This window comes from Xenopus tropicalis, chromosome 2 (genome assembly GCF_000004195.4).
Source record: "Xenopus tropicalis strain Nigerian chromosome 2, UCB_Xtro_10.0, whole genome shotgun sequence".
In the NCBI taxonomy this organism is placed as follows: domain Eukaryota; kingdom Metazoa; phylum Chordata; class Amphibia; order Anura; family Pipidae; genus Xenopus; species Xenopus tropicalis.
The window spans coordinates 151,231,224-151,254,586 of NC_030678.2; the positions used below are offsets into that span (position 1 = coordinate 151,231,224).

Consider the following 23,363-nt stretch of genomic DNA (forward strand, 5'->3'; position numbering starts at 1 on the left):
GTAGACCCCACACTTCAGGCCGCCCTATCCCCCTGGCCTGCTTAGTAGTTACACAACTGGTAAGTTTGGGGTCGGTGCTTTTTGCTGCTCTGGGTACCCCAGAAACTATCTTTCGGTGGAATGTTCTCTACATCTATAAGCTTGTTAAGAGCTAAATTGATATCCACAATGTGGCATCAATTTCTCCAAGAAAGCTGATCGTAAGAAGCTGGGGAACTGCAGCTAGGATATCCCTGGTGTATATATACTGAATATTCTAAACAGTGCTGTACAATGTAATATGCCCTTTGAATTTCCAACTATATTCCCAAGTGGTCCCTGAAAATGTAAAGGGCACAAGACATATGCCCTTTCCACCTACCCCAAAACTGACCCTGTTTAGACTTTTCCATTAAAGGAAACATTTGTGTATTATATATTTTTGCCAGTGTGTAGCTTCAGAATGCAAAGATAATAGCAACTATTTCATAAAATACAATTGCAATATTCTTTGTGTAAAAATCCTTGGCCCTGCTTTATAACAATCTACTATAGCCCAAACTGCACTTTCATTCTTACAACTGACATCCTTTGGCTTAATCTGCAGGATTCAAATGCTGTATTGCTTGGGGCAATAGTGTCCCTTTGATAGAATCAATGCACTTAGCCCTAAATTTAGTTTAGCTTATGGCTATCACCATGGTTGCCATGTATTATTTCTGAAATGACCTTTAGAATGATGATTAGGAATACAAATGCAATACACACTTCTGCATATAAAATGTCATTCCAATTGGATCTTTAGTAATCTGATGATATGCTGATTGTTTAGAAATGTATGTTTCTACCATATATTTAAAAGGAAGCGTGGCCCAAATAGTGCAAGAATAATATAAGTACAGGAATGGGATCCCTTATTACTCAAACCTGTTATCCATAAAGCTCTGAATTACAGAAAGCCTGTCTCCCATAGACTCCATTTTAATCAAATAATTCAGAAATTTAAAACTGATTCCCTTTTCTCTGTAATAATAAAACAGTACCTGTACTTGATCCCAACTAAGATATAATTACCCCTTATTGGGGGCAGAACAGCCCTATTGGGTTTATTTAATGGTTAAATGATTCCCTTTTCTCTGTAATAATAAAACAGTACCTGTACTTGATCCCAACTAAGATATAATTACCCCTTATTGGGGGCAGAACAGCCCTATTGGGTTTATTTAATGGTTAAATGATTCCCTTTTCTCTGTAATAATAAAACAGTACCTGTACTTGATCCCAACTAAGATATAATTACCCCTTATTGGGGGCAGAACAGCCCTATTGGGTTTATTTAATGGTTGAATGATTCCCTTTTCTCTGTAATAATAAAACAGTACCTGTACTTGATCCCAACTAAGATATAAATAATCCTTATTGGAGCCAAAACAATCCTATTGGGTTTAATTAAGGTTTTATTGATTTTTTAGTAGACTTAAGGTATGGAGATCCAAATTGCAGAAAGACTGGATAATGGGTCCTATACCTGTAGTATAATAAGTACTCACGGTCACAAAATGGTGAATTCACTTACCTAGATGCAGTGCAATTTCTAGAGCAATCGCCATGTGTTTCCCCATAATGCACTGGTTTTTCCTCAGAATTCTGGCATCATTGTGGACGCAAACAGGTGACTCTCTTGATGCAATTACACTGCTCTGACCACAGTTGTGTCTTATTCACCAAAATGGACACAACTGCATGTGTGGTTCGTTGCAAATTGGGTGCATTTTTGCCGAATATAAGTATGTCTGTAATCATTTGTGGTGTTAGCTGGTATCATTTCCAGTGTTCATTGTGCAAGCGAATTGTGCACCCTAAAGTTTTTGTTACAAGCTGCTCCTATTGATGGGTGCTGAGAAAACTCTGGAGCTGCCACCTGGTCACGAGGCAGTGGTAGCTTCAGGTATCCCCTGCATAATTAGGCACAGCAGCGCCTGATTTGGAACGGAAGGCAGGAAGGACCGAACAGCGCCAAGTGTAACTATACAGAACTACAAGGAGTGCATTTTGACACAAGTTCCATTTAAAAAAAAGTTGTGTTAAGCACACGTGACTGTGGGGAAAAGTGCAAGTTGCCCACTGTGCCTGCAGACATAAATATGCCCTAGTGTGTCTTGGGGGACACAGGCCTGGATTTGTGGAAAGGCCACAAAGGCCCGGGCCTAGGGCGGCAGAAGTTTAGGGGCGGCAAATCGCCCTGCTGCAACAAAATGTTTAAATTTGGCTCCCATACGGAGCAGTCGGGACCTCTCCCCACTGCTCCGTATGGGAGTTTAAAGGAGCGCACTCGCGGCTGGCGCGGGGGGGCACGCGTCCACGCATGCGCACAGGTGGAGGGGGCGACCAACAGGGGCGGCCTCGGGGTGCCCAGAAGACAAATCCGGCCCTGGGGGGACAGTCATATTGGGTAAAGAAGATATAAGAATAAGAACAGACAAAAAGGAAACTTAGAGGCCCAAGGGAGCAAAGCATCAATGGTCATTCAGAAGTACCTGTGGGAAATCTGCCATAATGCATTTTATATACCAATTTATATAGCGTTATAGATGGACATTATGAACTTGCCCAAAGAGAGTACTGGAAGCACAGGTAGGGGATCTATTATCCAGAAACCAATGATCCAGAAATCTAAAAATGCTAAAATATAGTATCTATTTCTCACAGCGAGGAATGTAATAAAAGTAATTTTTTCCCTTGTGAATTTATTAAAGATTTTGCAAATGTATTAAGTATTTTAGCAACCCCATAGTTTGCACCCAGAACTGAAAATGTTATTTTTGCATGTGGCACTTTAAACAGACCTTTGAAATGCTCTTTTTCCAATAAAATGCTCATTGCCAAATTGTCTTTTCTCTACAACTTTCATTTAATGTTCAATAGTTTCCTATTGAAAAAAAATGACCAGGGCAGCATCAAGGCATCTAGAAATCATGTTTCCCTCCTGCAAAGCTGGAGAAAACTCAGTCCAGTTCAGGCTGAATATGACAGGACAATAACCACAATGGACTGCAAAATATTTAGGTTTAAACGGCACAATATAGACCAGGAATGGGAGCCAGCACCTCAGGAATGCTCACCAAGTATACTCCCATATACCCTCAGGCCACTCCTCCTTCATACAGCTAACATTACCCCTGTATTTTCAGACCTTAGCAAGGCTTAACCCCTTGGTGTCCAGGGAACAACATTCTTAATTACTTCTGATTTGTTTTTTTCTCTACAATAATAAAACAATATCTTGTACTTGATGGTATCTAATCTACAATAAAACCATGTTTGCAGAACAACAATTTTTAAGGTTTTTTTCTTTTAAATGTTTTTAGTAGCCTTAAGGAATGGGGCTCCAAATAACAGAAGGACCCTTTTTGCCAAAAACTCCAAGTCACGATAATAGAGCCTATACCCAAATGGGGTGCCCCACGGGGTCTAAGCGCTGCATTGCAATTGAACTGTTTTTTACCTATTGGTTAAGGGGTGCAGTACACAGACTGTGAGGAACATGCATTTTTCTATATATTATGCTATTTTGCTTATATTTGTTTATAAGTGTTTATGAATACACTAATAGGTACATGGTACAGTGTGGTAAGTATCAACGCAGTTTTTATAATCATCAAGTTGTGAGTAAAAATTAATGAATAGCTGAGTTTTAGAAAGAAAAAGGGGGGCCCCCATATACTGAGCTAGAGGAGCTAGCAGATTGGTATGAAACATGTAATTATTTTGTGGTTTAATAACATTTTTTTATCATGTTTTAACCTTTGCACGGTGCACTTTTGTGATAGTATTGATATATGTGAAACTGAAATGACTGTATATGCTTACATGGTATTTTAATCACTCTGGCAGATTGCTGGCTCTTATTGTATTTTTAAACGAAAGTAAGTCAATTTGCACTAGTCACTTTGCTCATTTGCATATGGTGATGTCATGTTCCCAATTAATGGTTATCACTGGCTATATATACTTGTTAAGGTGTAGTTGCCTTGAGAAAGGGCCCAGGGAGGACTGAAACATCACGTTGGCTGTATATGCAGAGAAATCCCAGTGTTGCTGGTCTTTTTTGTATGATATATATATATATACATACTGACAGTGTATTTAAGAAACACAGCTGTCTTGCCTAAAAATGTACAGGAAAGTGGCCATTTGAGGTGCATGATGTGGACTGCAGGGGGATGCTGAGTGCAGATAGGGTTAATATTCCCTCTCAGTCAGGTAATTATGAGGCAGCTGAGAGAGGAGTTGTCTGAAGAGGTAAAAAGCGGTGTGCTCCCTAACCTGGGGGTGACTCAGTGTGAAGGGGTGCTCACTCTCAGAGCAGGAAGGCTACCTGCCCGTGTTAGGAACTCCCAGAGGGTTTTTATATGTTTTTATTAAAAACTTCACAAGAAAGAATTAGCATAACTCAGACCGACATGCCAGCCAATAATTTCAACTGGGGGTGCTGCCTGCCACTGCAAGGAGCAGAGGGAGCGGTAACCAGTGAGGAGTCACTCAGAGAATTGCCAGGTGTCACAGAGAAAGGACTCTCAGAGCAGGGCACAGGGCAGGAAGGCTGCGTGCCTGTGTTAGGAACTCCCAGAGGGGCTGGGGGTGCTGCCTGCCACTGCAAAGGAGTCGTGACCAAGTGTATGAGAGCTGAGAAAAGCTGAGAGCTGAGAGTCGGCAGGGCTGAGTAAGAAGCCCGAGTGTTCATGAGTGTCACTGTGGAAGTGTGAAATCAGGGATGGTGAGAAACCCCAAAATGGTTCCAGAGTGTGAAAGTTACCCTGGAAGGTGAGAGTCCCATAGAGGGTCTTGTCTTGAATATGTTTTCTTGAAATGATACAGAACTGTGTTCCTGTAATGTTTATGTTGGGAAGAGTTTGGCTGAAATCTGCTTACCTGCCTACCATAGCTAATTTCCCCCAATAATCTGTTATACTAGTAGTACAACAACAGAAGAGATTGCAAACAAATGCTAACATTACCAACAAAGCCAATGTTTGTATATTTTCACAAATGTAGGCAACTGCTTACAGCTGTGGTAATCTGCTGCTTTTTAGCACAGAAGAGCTGTTAACCAGATCAGATATTTCGCTGCATTAGAGAGATACTGAGTGATTCCCCTTTCCAACAACATGAATAGGTGAATATGCGATGTTTTCGGATTATCATAAAATTGTTGTGCCAAGGTATCACTGCTGGGTGCAACTCTGACTGCCATCATACAAACTGTCAGTTCCAAGAACGGTGTTAAAGAGAAGGAATTGAAAGTGTAAAACAGAGGAAATACTGTATAATTGCTTTAAGCTCACAGTGGGGCAATAAGAGGCAGAAAGTTCTCCAGCAGCACTGTATCATTTTTTTCTGCACGTTCTATTAAATAACATCAGCTCTGATCTCCCACAGCGCTGGCTGTGTCTCCAGGTATCTGAGCAGCCTCTCCACTGAGTGACAGAAAGAAATAACAGTCTGGGCAGAGAAATGCGCTGGGCAAATCAGGAGCCAGTCAGCAGTGACCAATGGGGATCTGCAGGGGAGAGAGAGAAGCTTTAACTAACACCGTGGGTGGAAGAGAGTTACTCAGAGACTGGGAGGAGGGAGAAAAAGATAATTGAGTAGAAAAGCACAGAGATCAAAACTGCATCTTGGGAAACCCGAAGGGATATCTCCAACGAGAGACGCCTGCTTTCCAGCAGAGAGAGAGAATTCACTCTCCATATATGTCAATGTGCAGCAGCCAGGGAGAGTGCACACAGTGTTGCTCATTCTGCTCTGCATGCTTCTTCATTAAAGCAGGAGAAGAACGGTGCTATTTTCAGTGCAGCGTGGGATTCCCTCACACAGGGATCTATAGGGGTTTGTGACATCAGCAACACGCTTTATAAGCCCCCAGGTACTGTTATCCAGTCTCCCACCATGCATGGTGGAAAAGAACCAGGTACCAGGGAACTTTCTCTCATGCGGATGGAATAACAAAATCTAGCAGTTCAGTTAACTGAAAGGATTTGATCCCTGGATATATCACTTTCACGCCAAGTAAGTTTCTGCAAGTTATTCTTTTTTGTGCTCTCTATGTAAATGATTGTTACAATAATGATTTCTGTGGTGCATGAATGTTGCAGGTGCATATGCACAAAGTGCTCCTCTTGGTTACAGTAAATGTTACATTCTTTTTGGTTCTGGGATTTGGAGCAGCGCAGGAGAGAGAAAAGGAGCTGTTGAATCTGGTTCAGTATCTTACTGGGGAAAGTGTGACATCTGCAGGATGGATTAACAGCGAAAAGAGGCGAGAAACCAAATGTATCCCCAGTGGTTCACAGAATAGCTTTTACATGGGTGCTGTGTGATCCTTATACCAAGGTGCACTGTGAATCTATACACTGTGCACAATTAATCCATGAACCTGTGTATACATTAGATGCAGTATGAGTTAAACAGAAAGTACAATACAGGATGAAACACTGTGTTTATAGTGGGAACTATAAAATGAATACTATTTATATAGATATTAATGGCATGGTAATATTGAAATGAATATATAGGTATAGAAACATTAGGAAATTAGCTCAAACAGGGAACGTTAAGATAATTACAGGTATGGGATCCCTTATCTGGACACTTATTATCCAGAAAGTTCTGAATTACGGGAAGGCCATCTCCCATAAACTCAATTATCAGCAAATAATTCCAATTTGTATTTTCTCTGTAATAATAAAACAGTACCTTGTATTTGATCCCAACTAAGATATAATTCATCCTTCTCTAAGGCAAAACAAGCCTATTGGGTTTAATTAATGATTTTTCAGAAGACTTAAGATATGGAAATCCAAATTACAGAAAACCCCAGCTACTAAGCATTGTGGATAACAGGTCCCATACCTGTATAATGAATGGTAGGAACAACAGTAAAGCAGAGTGGCACAGGTTTACAGACCTGCTATAATTGGAGTATTGAATAACAGATAGGAAGTTCTTGCCTTCGACAGATCTTTTGTGCCTCTTGGCAGGGAGCAGGCAGTTACATTCAAAGTGCTCGCAAAATGGTCAATAGCAGTAACAGGAGTTAATTCTAAAATAACAAATTGATTTTTTATTCATTAACAGAAGCTTTACAAGGGGAAATCCTCCGTTATTTCTAGCTGTATTTATGTGTTGCTCTATTTAAGGGAACCTAGCCAATATAGGCAATGAGGCAGGTGCATTCTATAAGGCTCCAATTTTTTAATGGGGTTTTCTATGACTTGATTCCATCACCTTACTGAATTCTGTTATGGAATTCTCATTTCTACAGAGCACAGGGGAAAAGGGGGCTGAGTGAATTACTGTGTATTGTGCTTTATTAAAAACACATGGCACCCAGGCACTTGGAATTGGATTTTGTGAAAAGTGATTGGATTTGCGGATATATTTGTTTGTAGAATTGTATTTCCCTGAAATAAATGCTGAGCTTTGCAGATCTGTAAGGTACAAATTTTATTATAGGCATTGAATCGTTTTGGATGCAGTATTCGGAAAAACGATTTGCCTGAACTGCACCCCAAGTTGTTGCGCAGATATACAGATATTTGAAGCTTGGTGCAAGTTGTGTAGAAGGCTAGAAGGCACTGGCTGCACTGCAATGGCTGCAGTCTTTCACATTTTACATTTTTATATTTTATTCTGGGTACATGAAAATCAACAGGAATGTGCTTACTGTATCTGTGCTATTGGAGGGCTGAGCTCTTGCTCCGAGTCAGTCAGGCACCGGGTCTCATTCTATTATGTCTGATCCTACCAGTGAACACTTACCTGCTGGAGCTGCGTCACATCCGTAACCATGAATAATGCCCAAGGCAACCGTATGAATATGCTCTTTTTTGACAGGTGCGCTGAAATACTAAAGAATAAAGCAGAAATCATCTCATTGTACAGGGGGTGCCCAGTGACACAGTAGAAGGAACTTTTCTGTTTGGGGATTCCCTACAAAAGCTGAGACATCCTTCACTCAGTTTCATAGGGTGGTGCCATTGTCAGTTTAACATACTGTATATAGGGAGGAGATGCATAATACCGAGATTCGTTAAAGTGTTCTGTATGATTGCTGGGTGTATGATTGGCTTTAAGAGTCTTATTTATTAACAAATATGACAGGACGTTCACGTTATACCAGTTGCCATACATCACCCCAGGATATTATTTTTTGGCTTTGGATATATAAGAAGATCTCTAGTACATCTCCTGAGGTTGATGGTGACATGCTGGACTTTGGGGCTGATATAAGAACAAAACTGCTCAATTGCATAGGTGCAGTTGCCAATAGCAACCATTCATAGCATTCACTTTGCAATTCAGAGAAGATTGTTTGCTGATTGGCTGCTATTGCAATTAAGTCCCTGTCTTCTTAAATCAACCCTGTGTCTTTTATTACATTTTCTTAGAAAACCAGAGTAAATACGGAACCACTCGATTGGCACGGGGTAAAAAGGGTATTTTACTAGTATCAGAATGATAAGGAAAATAAACAGGTATTATAATCTGGCAAGAACAATCTGAACCTGTCTTTTATTCTTTTTATGATCACAGGTATAGGATTTTTGTCTGTTAACAGTCAATTAATATTTTGGTTTGAATGACAATTTTTATGTTACTTTATTGTTCACTTCTGCCCTCCACAGACTGAGTTGTGCATCTTTCCCTACATATTTGTGTCATGTACCTTAACCTCATGTATCCTTGGTCCCCCCCAGCCCTATAGACTGTAAGCTGCCATGGACTAGGCTGTCTGCCCAAAAGTTTTGGTTTGCTTTTGTTTATTCCACTGGTTTGTATCTTTGTTAGTATTCTTGGCCAGTCACCTTTGCAGTACTAAAAAACATGTAATCACAAAATGATAATAATATGTAGTCACCGTGCGGTCCAGGCCACTGGACCACTAAGCCAATGTAGGTCGACTTACAAATGATAGGAGGTCCCTTAGGAGCCCACCAGTTGGTTTAACTACTCTACTCAACTTGAACAGAGAAGTGGGGTGCAGTGGACCCCTCCAGTGTATTTTTTCTCATCCCCTCCAATATGTTGATTGGCTAAACATGTCAGAGCCGATTGGGTATGGCAAGTGAAAACTGTAATGGTCTGTTTATTGGGAACCACTGGTGACAGCTGGTGTGGTCTAACTATTCTGTAAAATAGGTGAAACCCATACCAGCACTGATCTTCACCAATGCCCTTTGGGGCCTACGAGCAACTTTCTTAAAGGAGAATGCAAGTCAAAATGTAAAAAGCATACTGCCCAATAGTCCTCCTATTGTTTAGTAAAAACGCCACACTTTTGGCTCACCTAATCACACACTTACTTCACATTTTCTAGAACAGGCAGCCATCTCTAAAAAGGTATTCTCCCTCCCTTTCCCTCCTTGCTTCATACTGCACATGTGTTTCATTCCCTCCCCCCCTCCCCTCTCCTCTGCCAGATCCGCTTTTGATTGGCTGGTGGGCATGTGTAGCTCAGAACAGGAGACAGGATCAAGTTACACACATGCTCAGAGAATAGGAAGGCTGCCGCTGGCACCTACAGGAAGGGGAGAGAGATTTCAGTGATGTCACTGGAGTATTCACACTGCTGTAGGCTGCCAGCACCATATTTCAGAGAAGCAAGCAGGGATCTGGGAATTTAGATATGCAGTAAGTACTTAAAAGTAATGCCTTTAGACTTACTTTTAATTTATATTAACCTTTCATTGTCCTTTAAGGTCATAGTAAACAAAGTACAGGCAAACATGGTTAGTGAGGGGTTCAGGTTAGGGCAGGTGGCAGTAATTGCTGGCAGAATAGGCCCAATCCCCCATCTGTAGTAAAAGGCACTAAGTTTGCCCAGGAGCAAAGCTCATAATAAGGTTGCTATGGGTTACTGTACCTGGGTAAACTTAGTGCATTTTATTAAATACCCCCTTACAGCTACAGGCTTGAGCAGTGAACTCAGCAGGGAAAGGGTTTTTATATGTAGAAGACAGCAGTCTCCTGGTTTCCTTACAAACACAGAAGCTACTGGAGGAGAGTTTTTCATGTGCTTAATATAACTGAGTAGAAATGCACAGATGATGTGTGTCGTCTTCCCTTTACCACCCAGAGTAGGATTATCAGGCTGATTTAGTGGGCCCTTATGCCAGACATGGCACACAGCAGTGGCTGCTTGAAGATGCCTTTAGACAATAAAAGCCACCGGCATTCAAGACTTTTCAAAAGCAGCTGCAGTTCATTAAGGACAACTGCTCTAAATGAATGTAACATTTTTGTAAATAGGGGGAGGAAGTAGCGCAGCAGCATACAAAGCCATTCAATCAGATGTGCCATTTAAATAAGTAGCTTATCAGGATGCGCTAAAGGCCAGCTTAATTGCCTAATGATAACACTTCCTAATGATGGCATTCAAGTTAATAATATTCAGTGTAGAAACAGACGATTGAAATATTGTGCTCAAACACACACAGTGGGGTCATTTTCATTGAGAACTATATTACCTGCCTGTATGTAAGTAGGGGAGGGAACGGGAGTACCCTGATGAAACCAGTGCAGATATGGGAAGAACACACAAACTCCTCATAGATAGTGCCCTGGGGAACATTTAACCCCAACACTGCAAAACGGTAGTGCCACCCTACACCCCTATAAACCAGCCCATACATTGACATTGTTGTTAAAAGCTGACTTGCTAGCGTAACTCAAGGCATTGCGCACCCTTGATCTCTATAGTAATACCTTCTGACAAGACTTCTCATGCAAGTTCCGAGCTATACTCCTACATGTCAGTATAATTAGGCTGCTAAGAATCACTTTATATTTTATGCTGAATAGTACTGCAGGAAAGGGTTATATAAGGGTTATATCACATGGAAACGTTATATTGTTATCTTTAGCTTTATGTTTCCAACCTTACAAGCTTACACACTTTGGGGCTGATTTACTAACCCACGAATCCGACCCGAATTGGAAAAGTTCCGACTTGAAAACGAACATTTTGCGACTTTTTCGTATGTTTTGCGATTTTTTCGGATTCTGTACGAATTTTTCGTTACCAATACGATTTTTGCGTAAAAACGCGAGTTTTTCGTATCCATTACGAAAGTTGCGTAAAAAGTTGCGCATTTTTCGTAGCGTTAAAACTTACGCGAAAAGTTGCGCATTTTTCGCGTAAGTTTTAACGCTACGCAAAATGCGCAACTTTTTACGCAACTTTCGTAATGGATAGGAAAACTCGCGTTTTTACGCAAAAATCGTATTGGTAACGAAAAATTCGTACAGAATCCGAAAAAATCGCAAAACATACGAAAAAATCGCAAAGTACCGATCATTACGAAAAAAACGCAATCGGACTCCATTCGACCCGTTCGTGGGTAAGTAAATCAGCCCCTTTGTGTTGCAACCTTACAAGCACCAGTATGCTTTAAAGAAAAATCTCAAAATTAACAAAAAATTAAATAATTAATAAACAAAGAGAGGTGCTATAGTACTCAAATGACCTTCATACTGTACAATTTACCCTGTGTAGTCCAGGGGAACACCTACTCTGGCATAGTTTTATGGGTCTCAATGTACGATGTATGATTTTGCCTGTACATACCCCTATTAATGGCAAATCATGCTCCTTGGCTGACATTACCCCTAGATTTTTTGCACACAGAAATGATTTACTTAATTTCACTATGATGGGGCAAGGTGTCCTCTTCTTTGCATGCTGAGGTGCAACTCATTGGGCTCCTAGAATGGAGAGCAAAGACTTGTGCTTACAACTGGACTGGAGATAGGAAGAGTGTGAGTGTTCCCTGGAATGCCCTAGCTTGTGCATGATTTGTAATGGGGGGTGCTATCTTTCTGTTTTGTCTTTTAGTTTAAATGATGTAGCAGTTAATAGGCAGGGTAATGTTGCTGTTCTCGCACACCAAACAAGTGCAGGTTGTAAGTCATGCCATCTACAGTAGAACAAAGCATATTGGGTTTCTACTGGAACAAAATGCCTGCTAATGCACTCAACACTCAAGGACAAAACATTGAGTTAGCAGAAACATGAGCAGAAATAACAAATGGGGACAAGAATGAACTTTGAATAGGTTATTTATGAATGGAAAGGATCTTAAAAAAGAATTTCCAATATGGAAGGGAAACAAAAGGAATTCTGGGAGTGAATTCCAAACTCTTAAAAAAATCCCATTTACATGGGTTTATCCTATAGGCTACAGCTCAATATGGAAGGGTGGATTGAACTTTTTATACTTGCTTTTAACCCCACTGGGTAGTCTGATCAATGCTACTAAATGGCAACTGCAGTAAAAATGCCACATATTATTGCTTTCCATAGGGAGCTAAGGGAAATGCACAAGTTATGGCGCATATACCGGTGACTGGTAGAACTCAGGGGAGCTTTTAAAAGCAGACGTCCACCTATGTGTGCTTTATCTTGTGTGTTAAAATGATAATTGTGCCATCAGACTAGAGCTAATTTACCTTAAGCTATAAATCTCTTGATTAACCCAATGTTCATAGAAAATGGAAATAAACATTTGTGCATGTTTGCATGCATCTATATCTGATTCCTAATTAATTTGTAGTATTGTATCGCTGGTTATGCCTCGTGGTTAGAGTGCATGAAACATCCAGGGACCGTATCATTTCAAACTTCTTGTGTTCTTAGATAAGGAGTTACAGTTAGTACAAACTGTGCCGGGAGAAAACATTAAAGTGCGTGACTTGCTAAGGAAGAAAGACAGAACATCGTAAGAAAAATTCCTGCAGACTGAAACAAGACATTGAATTATTATATAAGTTGGGATACAAAATAGCAGATTTGGAACTTGCAATAATGAGCTCCAGTAACATAAAGGCTAAATATAGGATATAATGATGGCCCTGAACTTACTTTGGCAACAGGATAACCGTTTGAAGTAAAAGCTTCTTCAATGATTTGCATGCCATACAGTGGCATATGCCATGTAGGAACCAAGGCGGCTTGGGTGTAAATATGCAAGTGGTGGAATTTCCTAGTGGTGTAAAATACAAATATTTCAAGCCCACTGACACCTATGCCCATGGCCAGCTCTTTGGTCAACCTCTCTGCCTGTGGTAGGTGCTCCTGTTCCATTGATCCTGGTATTGACCCATGCCTGTCTGACTCTGCCTATACACCGCCAGTCCTGTACTTTTGTCTGGACTTTGTACTTTGTACTGTGTTAACTCATCATCTACCAGTTTACCCTGTGTTTACCAGTACCTACCTTCTGCCTTACTTTGTTGACCCATCAGCTATGCTTCAGTAAAATGTTCTTATTTGCCAATCATCTGTCCTGCCTGATCTCCAGTCAGCTTTCTTCTGGGTCCCTACTCCAGTTAATTTAAACCCTTTGGCCATTGTGACCCTATCGGTTTTGAAAGGGCTAACAAACCACTGGCTGTGACAGCCTGAGAGCTGCAGAACAAAAAAATGTAAATTGTAATTTATTTTAGAATCCTGCTATCCACACAACATTAATATATTGTATTTACCTTTCTGTTTTCCTAATGGCTATATTAATAGAATAAAGGATAATATTGTTTCTGTCAAAAGACCCTCTCTTTTATTACATTTTTTTCTGTTCTATTTTTATCTTTGCAGAGATAAATACTTTTTTTTGCCTAGTATCCTTTTTATCCTGTTCTTCTTATAGCAGCTTATTATGAAATCTGTTAGCAAAATACTGGTTTGAGGCTGAGCTAGTATCTCTGATGTTAAACGGCCTTGTTTGGTTCTATGTAAGTTTTATCGTAGCATTTACAGAGTGAGAAATAAGAACTATGCCTGGCGTGTGTATTTCCAGGCACTAGGTACAATTAATTAAAGAAAACGTTTGAGGTGTGAGTAGCTTAAATCCATCTCCGACATAATCTCACACCGAACCATAAAAGTGCAAATTCAAACATACAATGGTGCATCTGTTTCCTGTTGGCCTTTTCCCAATTGTCTAAGGGCTGTTTAGCGATTCTGTGACTTTTTTTAAGGAGTATTACTATCCGCCAAATTTACTTTTTTAATATGTTTTTATATATTTCTAATAAAACTGAACTGTTTTATGTTACCAAATAAATTATTTAAATTAAGGTCTTATTTCTAAATGGCTAAACTCTGTATGTGTCCATAATGGATTAACATTTTCGTATACTGTATAGCAAGCTATTTAGGAAAAAGTCTACATTCCTTTTCTAAACTGGATTTAATGTTCTTCCTTGAAAAACTGTATGCCTTTTCTGTCAAACCTAGTGTTTATTCTTCCCAAAGGGACTCCAGAGAAAATGTGCATATGGCGACGGTAAACTGAATGAACACGGGACAATAAAATGGCTTGTTGATGAGGCTATGTCAGCCTGAGGTTCTTAACTGTGCACAGAAATCACTGAAGAAAGAAAACATTACTTGTGGGCAGAAACTGGCTGATATATCACATACAAGTGGTTGAAGATAACCTTACAGTATGAAAGCCTGTATTGGTACAGGATGGTACAACTCAGCTATCATAAAATATTTACTGGACAGCATGGGATCTGTTATACAGAATGCTAGAGACATGGAGTTTTCCAAATTAGAGAGATTAAAGGGGCAGTATATCCCTTGGTTGAACACAAGTGCATTATAATAGCATAGCAATGAATAGAGCTTGAGCTGAAAATACATTTTGTCTTTTGTAATCATAAAAAAAATCTGTTTTTTTGTTACTACTTAAGCTAAACAAGGCAAACAGGGAAACTGAAACTGCTCCATGTTTGTTGCTGGAGAGGTAGACAACCAGATTCCAAATACACAGATTATCCCCATGCATAAGGAACTCCTAGGAGAGTGTTGTATATTGGTAATCTAATGATATACCTTGCAAGGACCAAACATGAAGGTGCTTCAGTTTCCCTGTTTGCCCTATTTAGCTAAAGGAATAAAAAAAATATTTTTCATGATTAAAATAGTAAGATTTTGTTCAGGTATATTCAACATGATCCCTATTCATTACACTCATGTTAAACAGGGGGTTGTGAGTGCAGAACCCCCATTGTGTCACCTGTCCCAGAGATCACATGTGGCTGCCCTGGGCTGTATCCATGTGCAACAGAGTAAAATTGTAACCTAGACACTAAAAGCCAAACTTTAGCTCTACTGTGGATGTACATATCATAGGGTGTCAGCAAATATTCCAGGAAAGGAATAGGATGGCTGCATGCTGCTCACTAGTACCCCAGACAGGGGTGTTTTTCAGGGAAGAGCAGTGCCAACCCAAGGTCTGAGGTTATGTATTACAACCACTGTGGCTCCCCAACAAATAGGTGCCTAACAAGTCTTTTCTTGTGCTTCAAGGTTCCTACATATATGCAAACATGAAAAACACAATATGACTGTTTCATCAGATAAAAAGCAAATCAGTCAAAAATGGAAAGCTGTTTTTTGTCTTTTAAATAGGACACTATGGATATTTTATGAATATTGTTTTCCCACAGGTTCCTTACATATCTGATTATATAAAGAAACAAATCTTTGTATACTGACTTAATAATGAATGAATAAGATGATATGCAGAAATGTGAATCTCAGCAGATTTGCTTTGCCTTTGGAGTTTGCGAAATCCATGAGCTTTTGTGAACTTGGCAAATAGGTGACAACATGTTTGCCCTTCTCTTTGACAACCAAGGCAAACAGGAGATGCAATCCAGTGTCAGTGTCATTTCTGTGGCCAATTCTGGTGCAGAGCAGTAGTAGCTCCATTGCTGCCATATCCATGCCAAGCACCAGAGGTCTCCTGCTTGGCACAGGCTGTGTGCACAGAAATCATAGGATGTTCAAGCTGTAGATGCTATCCTGAGCATATTCCCTGCCTGCACTAGGCAAATTAACAAAAAAAATTAACAAAAAAACCCCACAGTTTTTGCTTCGAATTTGTCAAAGTTTAGCAAAGTTTTTTACTCATCCCTAATGGTATGTGCCATCTGCAACTGTTACGGGAAAACATGTTTTTTTTTTACAAATCACATCAGTTAATAGCGATCCTTCAGCAGAATCCAGTTAAATTCATTTTTCAAAGGAGCAAACAGATTATTTTATATTTCATTTTAAAATTTGACATGGGGGCTAGACATATTCTTACTTTCCCAGGTGCCCTCTGTCAAGTGACTTCATATGACATAAACTTCAGTCACAATTTACTGTTGCGCTGCAAGTTGGGGTGATACCAACCCCCTCCCTTTCCTCCCAGCAGCCAATCAGCAGAACAATCAACAGGTAGCTCCCTGACGCCTCTGTTGCTAAAAATGCCCCAATTAGTGGCAGATGTGAGAATAGCACTCAATAGTAAAACACCCAAGTCTGGCCATGACTCCTCCAGTTAAATGGGAGTAGGAGAAACAATAGGTTATCTGAAAGAAATTCTATTTTGTAGCACTGGCTCCTTCCGAAAGCTCAGACTCAATTCACTGAGATGGCGCCTACACACCAATATTACAGCTAAAAAAATATTTATTCATTAAAAAGTAACATTTTAAATAGTAGAATCAATTATTTGCAATGTGAACAGTGTAATATAGGAATAACTACTACACCATGAAAATCACAACAGAATCTATTTAATGAAGTGATGTACATGTGCAACTAGGTGTAAGAGACTGAGAGAAGAGTCAAAGAGCAAAGAAAAAGAAAACATTGTCGGAAATAGTTACAGATTGTACAGGATATTATGTGGCACGGCAGTGGCTACAAAACAAATTACAAACAAAACGACAGGCTGTTCTTTTGGCAGATAATTCACTGTGATGTAATTACAACAGCAAATACGGCAGCATTTTTCCAGTTGCCATTTCTTATTTATGCTTCTCTGAGGAAATCTGTTGCTTGTCAGAGCTTCTCTGGATAAACTTTGCAACAATTATTGAACTGAAAAGCACTTCTTGGGAAGAGTGCAAAGTATGGAATGCAGAACAGCTGAAACCATATGAATCAGAAGAAGGACAAAGGACATGCAAAGTTTTATCTATGTCCCAAATGTAGGAACAAGAGGGAACCATCTCTTGCCTTCATGTGTTTGCATGCATACCTCTTAGTGATTAGGAATGTTCATTTGCTTCCATTGTGTGGTCTTTCCATCTCTTGTCTTCCATTCCGTACCTATAGCCTAGCCTTGTTCCTTCCTGCCCCAGTTCTTCACTTGACCTAACTTTCTCCTTTTCCTGTGCATCACAAGACTTGATTTCTTAAATTCAACTATGGTATAATCCATATCTACCTAATCCATAATTACTTTTTACTACTATCCTGTTTTTTTAATTAGAAGCTTCATTCTTATCCTTTTTACTACACTGTATATTTGGCACCTATGCCTACCACTACAGATGTTCCAGGAACCTCATGCAATAGGCCAGAAAAGCATCAGATCTTAAAGAAGGAAATCTTAACAAAGTAGTAGTCTAGAAATGCAAAGCATTTTGTTTGTTTGGGGCTTTTAAAGCCCAAGGCCAAGGTCTCTGGTGATTTCTAATTTTCTAAACTTTTTTAACTTGTTTATTAATGACCTGGAGGTGAGCATAGAATGTACTGTTTCTATTTTTGTTGATGATACTAAATTGGGCAAAACTATAAGTTCCATGCAGGATGCTGCCACTTTGCAATTTGACAAAATTGTAAGGGTTGATGCTGAAAAATGCAGTTTTGCACTTTGATAAAAATAAGATAAATGCAAGTTATACACTAAATACTAATGTTTTGGGGGGATCCTTAACTGAGAAGTATCTGTGCAGTTTTGGGCTCCAGTCCTTAAGGAGGATATTAATGAGCTGGAGAGAGTGCAGAGACTGCAACTAAACTGGTTAAGGGGATGGAAGATTTAAGCTATGAGGTTAGACTGTCAAGGTCGGGTTGTTTTCTCTGGAAAAAAATGTGCGAGGGGACATGATTACTCTGTATAAGTACATTAAAGTGGATTATATACAATTAGGTGAAGTTCTTTTTTCCAATAAAAACAATCAGCGCACCAGAGGTCACCCCTTTAGATTGGAGGAACAGACCTTCCATTTGAAGCAGCGTAGGTGGTTTTTCATGGTGAGGGCAGTGAGGTTGGGGAATGCCCTTCCTAGTGATGTTGTAATGGCAGATTCTGTTAATGCCTATAAGAGGGGCCTGGATGAGTTCTTGAACAATCAGAATATCCAAGGCTATTGTGATACTAATATCTACAGTTAGTATTGATATTGGTATATATAGATTATATGGAGTTTATATATAAGGTAATATGGTAAGGTATATATGGTAAAAGTCTATATATACATGTGCACTGGGGTTCGCATGGAGGGGTTGAACTTGATGGAGTTTTCTCAGCCCAACTTAACTATGTAACAGCTGCCCAAAGCACACTGGGCATGTGTAGTGTCACTGATGCAAATGATGGTGAACTTCTGCTGACAACTAAAGAAGACCGGTATTTATTACTGTTATAGGGATATTGAATCTCTGTTTTGGTACATTAAGTTCAGTATATAAAATATAGCATTTCTAGCCATTTTAGGTTATTTTTAGGTTTTAATTCTCCTTTAAACTGAAGGCAACTGTTAGTATCGCACATCCAGCTTCAAATACCCTCCCCTAGGTTTGGGTAGTTCTACATGACAATATTGCATGTACTGTGCTTTGGAACTTAAACATGAATGGGCATGAATGGCCTGGTAGTTTGGGAAACAAGGGAGGTATCTGACCCTGCCCACGTCGTGCAATTAAAAAAGATATATTTACCCTGTTGTATGTATATCCTAGAGATTCCAAGCCTTTATGCAGTACCTTAAAACCCCATCATCTTTGCAACCTTAAAATTTATTCTACATCTACATGAACTTAGGTCATTGTGCCCATAAAACAGGTTAATATACTGTTTAGGGCTCCATGAGTAAGTGACATATAAGATGCCATTTACTAACTGAATGCAATATGCAAAGTTTAAAAATGGATGCCAACTAACATGTTTCAGCCCCAATGCAGCATTATTACCTAGGATTCCTGTGCAATGTTTGGATAGATACCAGCTATTGATCCCAGGGCCCCCTTGTGCCAGTGCAAGGCCAACTCCACAGAGCAGACTACTCATTTATTTTGATTGTGCTCCTATGAAACAATAAAGTAGAATTTTACTTTCCATTTCAGCTTTTGCCCTGTTTAGCACAAAAATACAAATACACACATATTTTCAGAACAATCCTGATTCATTGAGCTAATATTGAATAAGTGGGTGTCCTGCCCAATGTACCATGCAACACGTTGCACACATTCTGGGAAGACACAATATGCCAGAGCAAAACATGTGTGATAATGCCAACTGGCTGGATGAAGTCAGATCCATATTTATATGTCTAAAAAGAAATGCTAAAAGCTTCACAATGAAAACACTGATGTTTAGTCTGTTAAACATTAAAGGGGAACTCCACCCCAACACAACTTTTTAAACAGTAAACATAATTTTCAGCAACTTTGCAATATAATTCAATAAATATATACAGACTTTTCTTGATTTGTAACTTAATAATATGGTTTGGAACAGTTCCCTAAGCCCTGCCCCCTGTTCCCCTGCTGATCTGGCTGACTACTTGGAGACTCAAATAAAATGTAACAGTAGTCGACTGTCCTCAGCCTGCCTTCAGCCTGCATCCTCCCAATCCCACAATTCCCTGCACTCGTGATGTCAATAAGGAAAGGAAAATCACAGTGCAATGCATTGTGGATTATGTAGTTCCTGCATGCTGTCTGTAAGCTGTAGAGAAATAATTACAATTTGCAACATCAATATTTTAGTCCCTCCTCCCCTGCTAGAATTTTGAATGATGCAGAAAGAGAAGAACTGTTTTGCAGCTGAATTTAAGCATAAAACAATTGTATTTGTATGTATATCTTTATTTATAAAATGCTACTTATGTACGCAGCGCTGTACTTTAGAATAGATTAATACAAACGGGGTTATTAAGATAATAGATAAATACAAAGTACAGCAATAAATACAAGATACAGTTGTAATAATTTAAGAGTCAAAGATACAAGAGGTCCCTGCCCCGTAGCTTACAATATATTTATTCATACTTTATGAAGGAACAAATTGCAAGTGATATTGGGGGTTTTTGTGTTGTGTTTTGGAAGCCGGAGTTCCCCTTTAATGTCCATTTATTCAGGGCTTAGGGGAGTAATGGAAGATCAGCAGAAGAAGTAGGAGACCATGAAAGGAAGGTTAGAAAATTACCAATTATCAGTAAAGGAAGCCCATTGGTTATATTTTACAGCATAAGACTGATTATGGCAACTGTTACTTACTTTGGATCTTTTAAAAACAAATGTAATTTCAAGGTCTTTTCAGGAAACAGTTTAAACTGGGTCACAACGTCAACAAATTCCTTCTCTACATTTCCCTTCTATAAAAGATTCATTGATGCCATTATTATAACATGAACATGAAGCGAGTCGGATCTTATCAATGACATTACTACTATTAAAACCAAAGAATGGTTTTAAGCAGGTGAAGCTTATTTACTGGGAGTGTAAACATTACATAAAGGTGTCTATTAAGGGATACTGATCATGTAATGTAGTAACATAGCAACTAAGGCTTACCATTTTGCCCTAGTAAAGCCTGCCTAAAGGTGGCCAGGCGTGGGAAGTTTCACTCGTTTGCGGAGGTCACCTTTTCCTGATATGCTGATTCTTCCGATATTGAACTAATTTGATCGTTTGGCCCTAGGGCTGGACAACCGGATTACAATGGCAGGCATTTATTAATATTAACATTTATTTATAAAGTGTCAACATATTCCGCGGAGCTGTACAATAAGTGGGTTTCATACATTGGACATACAGAGTAACATATAAAGCAATCAATAACCGATACAAGAGGTGAAGAGAAGAGGCATAGGTGGCGTTGGATTGGGGACTGCATCAAGAAGCTGATGTGGCTCCTGATTGAGATCTGGGCAATTTTAGGCCAGATATTGGTCGGGTAGGCCTGTTTGGGATCCCTATACATCGACAGAGAAGCTGCCAAATTGGTCTGAAGGACAATCTGCCTGTGTATGGCCACCTTAACTGTTCGTTGATCCAAAGAAAGGTAAAAAAAAACTCTTCTGGAAGCCTCTGCAATTTGCATCACAGGGACTAGAGAATTCCTTCCTTGTTCAAAAGGGCAGTCAGACTGGTCCCTGGATCAACTTTCTGCTAGGCATCAATTCAATAACATCATAAATTATTGCTTGCTATAAAGGCATCCAACCCCTTCCTAGAGCTGTTTAATGTATCTGCCAGTGGAACTGCACTGGGAATAGAATGTATTTGCTTTACAGATAATCATTTAATGTTAAACAAAAATGAAATAATGACACAAATATGTTTTTATGTATATTTAGGAAAAAGTAAGAAACTAAACTGATAAGTTTATATCAATATATAATATCCAATATCCCCAATATCCAGGGTCTGACACATACTTTTTTCTAAAACGTCCAGATATGATGATGGAAATTGGCTTGTACAAGGGAAAGTCACTTCCATCACAGCAAGTTTGGGCAGCAGAACCGCTAAAAAAATAAATATCTTTTAAGAAAAAGAAAAGCATAATTGGGCCTGGGCATAAACAGAACAGTTGGTTGAATCTATAAACATGATTTTACTATTTCTATGTTGCTGAGAGCTTTTCAAAAAGATACTGAAAAATAGAAGACATGATCACCCTGACACATTAACCCAAAATACCCTTGTAAATTAGATTGAAATGAGAATGTGTTACAATGTGCAATGGACATTTTTAAGCATTTATATCCGTGATGTTCAGCCTGTAGATCTCCATTTGCTGCTGAACAAACACAGACACCATTTCTATTGTTTTAATGCAGTTTCATTTAAGGTCAAAATCAACTTCCTTAGAATAATCAGCATAATGGGAAAGGAAATCAAAGCCAAGCACTCTGCTGATACAGGTTTCTGCCCTACTTGCTGTCACAACAATTATTAAAAAGAGCTGCTGTCTAATTTGTTATTCTCTTTTTCATTCTTCTGCCTAAAATGTGACTTTGCATCTACTGTAGTGTTTATAGACACGCAGATTTTTTTGTTTTCTGTTTGCATCAAAACTTCACTCATTTACTAATTCATTTTGGATAATTCATAGGTATATTTGTACCCTTAAAATCAGTGATCCCCAATCAGTGGCTCAGGGGCAACATGTTGCTCCCCAACCCCTTGGATGTTGCTCCCAGTGCCCCCAAACCAGGGAGTTATTTTTGAATTACTGACTTGGGGGCAAGTTTTGGTTGAATAAAAACAAGATTTCCTACCAAATAAAGCCCCTGTAAGCTGATAGTGTGCATAGAGGCACCTAATAGCCAATCACAGCCCTTATTTGGCTCCTCCATGAACTTTTATGGTGCTTGTGTTGCTCCCCAAGTCTTTTTACATTTGACTGAGGCCTACAAGTAAGAAAGGTTGGGGATCCCTGCTTTAAATTAATACAGTGTCTAATTATTTGAACTGTCTTTATTATACAATATTATTCAAACTTTTTAAAGAAAATCTAACAAATGATTTTATTATTGTTTAGGAAGGTTTTTTAGGAAGAAAATCAAGGGTTCCTTTGGATCAAATAAAGGTTTACTAATGCCCATGAAGAGAAGTTTATGTATCCCAATGATCAGTATTGAGGCACCTTGTGTTCTTGTTCGCTTTTCCTGTGTATGCTATTCTAATGAACTTCTACTATGCAGCTCTGGGGGGCTTGATTCTGGCTTGTACTTCCTTCCAGTATCTATGTGGGTTTTTCTCCAACACTCCAAAAACATACAGGCAGGTTAATTGTCTCCTAATAAAAAAAACTGACCATAGTGTGTATGTGAATGTGACCGTAGATTGTAAACTCCAGAAACTGAGGTGAATGATGTATATATTTCTTTAAAGTGATGCATAAATGTGTTGGCTATGGTGCTATTAGAATGGCGCTTCAATAAAAAAAACAGTCTGGTTACACCCCTAATCAGCCTTAGTAGTACCAAATTGTGCCAAAAATCCTCCTGCAATCCATCCAGACCCTGTCTATTTCCCCAAATCCTCTTTTTGTGACCCGCAAATCACATTTTTATGTTTCATGGGGTTCTCTCTACTATGAGACTCCTTACTGGAGTAGCCGCTAAACCCTCTTGATTCAGGCCCTGGGGTAGGGGGGGAAATGTGAAGGAGAGATGGGAGTTTATTATGAACTGACTGATTAATCCTTCATAAGGTATTGTCAGCAATAAGTCTGCCTGCTCTTGGAAAAATATTGTTATGTATACTTCTCCCTTCTATCTTATGAAGAATGCTTCATGGA

General features: G+C 39.3%; 1 protein-coding gene across 1 annotated transcript in view; it reads left to right on the plus strand.

Moving 5' to 3' along the window:
• Positions 1 to 5,458: 5,458 nt before the first annotated feature.
• trpc4 (transient receptor potential cation channel, subfamily C, member 4) overlaps positions 5,459 to 23,363 on the plus strand; it is a 113,052-nt gene continuing 95,147 nt past the window's right edge. The window contains exon 1 of the mRNA XM_002939583.5: positions 5,459 to 6,048. The gene's annotated coding sequence lies outside the window, so the exon portion shown is untranslated. The remainder of the gene's footprint in view (positions 6,049 to 23,363) is intronic.